Source organism: Centruroides vittatus, unplaced genomic scaffold (assembly GCF_030686945.1).
Source record: "Centruroides vittatus isolate TY-2023 unplaced genomic scaffold, ASM3068694v2 contig_1168, whole genome shotgun sequence".
Classification (NCBI taxonomy): Eukaryota; Metazoa; Arthropoda; class Arachnida; order Scorpiones; family Buthidae; genus Centruroides; species Centruroides vittatus.
The window spans coordinates 1,244,809-1,248,139 of NW_027120749.1; the positions used below are offsets into that span (position 1 = coordinate 1,244,809).

General features: G+C 28.5%; 1 non-coding gene across 1 annotated transcript; it reads right to left on the reverse strand.

The window, feature by feature from the left end:
• Positions 1–593: 593 nt before the first annotated feature.
• On the reverse strand, positions 594–665 carry TRNAD-GUC (transfer RNA aspartic acid (anticodon GUC)). Its single transcript has one exon. It is a non-coding gene; the product is annotated as a tRNA-Asp (tRNA).
• Positions 666–3,331: the final 2,666 nt, after the last annotated feature.

Sequence of the window (3,331 nt, forward strand, 5' to 3'; positions counted from 1 at the left end):
AACAGCCTACAATATAGTTCAAGGACACAGCTATTTCTGTTTTTATCTTCGCTTAGAAATTTTGAACAAGTACGTTTAAATTGATGATGAGATTATCATAAAAGATAATACGTGCTCAATGACAACGTCAACGTAGTTTTTGGCTATTTCTGCTTTATTATACAAGCAGATCCCATAACAACATCTATTAGCAGTTTTTCTACATTAATGTAGAAGTCTTGCAGTAAAAAAACCCCAAGAAATCGTTGAATGGAGGAATCTTTGTCATGCAGGAAATCTGGAGTAATTTTAGAGTTTTACCGGTGTTGTTCGTGCCAAACTGTACGCCAGTTGTTTTTTAATGACTAATTTAGTAGCGACAAATCTTTGTGGCTAATTCATTTAAAAGTGAAGTGAAGAATTGTAAATTTCATATTTATTAAATTTGTTTTAGTTTTAATAGGTCAAAAACTTTGTGGGACGATGCTTTAAATTTGATCATTTATATGTTAATTTTCTTTTTGAAAATGTTCTAGAAAGATAATATTGAAGGATAAGCTATTGAGGAAATTTAGTGAAACATTTTACATTTGATCTGAGAAGAAAAAAAAATTCTCCCCGGCGGGGAATCGAACCCCGGTCTCCCGCGTGACAGGCGGGGATACTAACCACTATACTACCGAGGATCGAGCTTAAATTCTAAATTACTTTTACTTATTTCTGTTCTAATAATGTTAGTAGTGTGTAGGAATAGGAAAAGTAATTATAGACTGTTGAGATTTTGAATGCAAACAAAATATGCCCTTTTTTAGATTTTATTTTATAAAATCATAACTTATAAAAGTTTAAAAACGTTTTATTTATTTGGACAGCAGTTATCAAAATCATAATTTTTTTTAAACAGTAATATATAGGCCTACATATTTTTAAATTATCAATTTTGTTCAAAAATAACTTGAAACGGCAGTGAATTCAGATAGTGTAGTGTCATTTACCACACAAGGCAATTGTTAAATGCTGGATTTCTTCGTGTTTGTGACAATCTGACGTCATTTCATCAATTTTACGATGAGAAATTCTAAAAAATAAAACAGATAGTGCACGTTTTTATATAAATTTTCTATCTCAACGAATCGAATAGACTTGGTGTTTTAACGTAATAGAACAAAAATTTTCTGTTCGTTGAAATTATGTTATTTTTGTTAGACCACATTGATATATTTATGCGTTTATAACTTATAAGTGCAATATGAAACTCTGAGAAATACGATTGAGTGATGAAATTTTATACGATTCAAACGATCATTCAATGCTTTCTTTCTTCATTCGTATATTTTTCAGTCTTGAATTGTGTTAGAATTTGAAAAGAAGAACTTCTTTTCAGTAATCGTAATACTTAAAAGAAGAACTTCTTTTCAGTATTACGATTATCTTGAATATTTTTTTTTATCTCAGATTTATTCTATTAAAAATAGGTTTATTGGAAATTTTTGCCCTTATAAGCAATGAGTTATTGTATTCAGAAACGTTTTACTATAATTAAAACCACTTCAAGATTTTTTAATCCCCCATTAGTAAGGTCTATATTATATAGGCTATACCATATGTAACCTTTAAATTTTAGTTAATTAAATATTTTCAACAGAGTTTGAACTATTCTATTTTTGATAACTTTTACAAAGGAAAGCAGTCAGTTTTCTTCTTTCAAAGATACCGTAATATGATTATACATTGAATGTATAGTGTTTTCTTTGAATTTTTCACTGCAAAGTCGTCCAAACTTGTAATAATCAAGAGACTTCCTTAAGGAAAAATAATAATAATAATAGTAATAATAGTAATAATAATTGTGTTCTCTTCGTGCCAATAAAACGTATGTTTGAGAACAATTAATGAACAATAATTCTAACAAATACTTGTGAAGAATCTGATCTTTTAATCATACTAAGGTAAAATGAATGCAAAATAATCTTGTGATACCGGTTAATATGATATAATAGTTTAAAAATTTCTTTAGACTGATATAATAAGCACATTTTTAAAAAAATAAAGATTTAGCTGGTACTCCCGTCGTTTAGAAACTCAAAATGATGTCAGGAAATATGAAATTGAGACCGCAATCGCTCACAAAACAAATCCATGCATTTCATATTCACTACAGAAACATTACTAAGTACATATAAATAATTCATTTTTGTAAATAAAAACAGTTAGCTATTCTATTGTGAAATAAAAAATTCTATTAATTATACGTATCGATTGCTTGTAGTGAAATTCGTCTAAATATATATGATTATACAGAAATATAATTTTATAATGTAGGAATGAAGAGATCTGTATTTAAAATTATCTGGATACAGTATTATTAGCTCAAATTTTCGCTATAGAAGTGGCAAATTTTCGTTATATAAAGGCTAATATGGCTTGTGCCAGAGCCCCCAGCTTTTAGGGAGTCTTAACGCAAATTATGTAACTTAAACAAGTGATAGAGCATAGAAGTGTAAAACAATACTAATTTAGAAATTTATTATTAAAGTTAAAAAAATAATTGGAAATTATCATAATTTACAAATATTTTTTTATTTTTTATACTACATAACTTTCTTATACGTACAGTAAATATGTGAACATGAATTCAGAGAAAGGTCTAAGATTTTAAAAATTTGCAAGTCGTAAAACACGTTTAGTTGCAACCTATTTTATGATTGATTTTTCAGGGAATTTTTTAAACAAAGGAAGGTCAGTATGGCCTCTCCTTGCTTGTCCCTGCTTTAGTAAATCTGATCGCGATAACTTAATGATCCTCAGATATTTTAAATGCAGTTTAGTTTTTCTGTTCTTTCTTTTCTTTTTTATTCCGTAGGATCTGAATAGATAAAGGAGTGAAAACGAACAAAAACTTTTTCCATGATAATCTACATGTAAATTTGATTATCACTGTTGAATAGGTGAATACTGAATTTTTTTTTTTTTGAGCGTTCCTTTTGCAAAGCATAATTGATATAAAAACCATCTCACAAGATAAAAACGAACTTATGTAAAAAAAAAACACTTATGTATTTGAACGAAAAACAAACATTTTTAACCAGTGCTGGATTGTCCACTAGCCACGTGCCTAGGAATTCCAGATCTCGGGGACCCAAAATTGGAAAAAATAATTTTTCGCTGCAATTGTATATCATAATTTAGGAACAATTCTATGGTTATAATTAGACGTTATTAGTTTTTGGTGTCATAAAATTATATAGAGGATTCTCCAATCTTCCGTGCCTAGGAGTTCCAGAAGATTTTAATCCGCTACTGTTCTCAACGTAGTTTGCGAATTATACATAAACAAAAACGAGACATATAA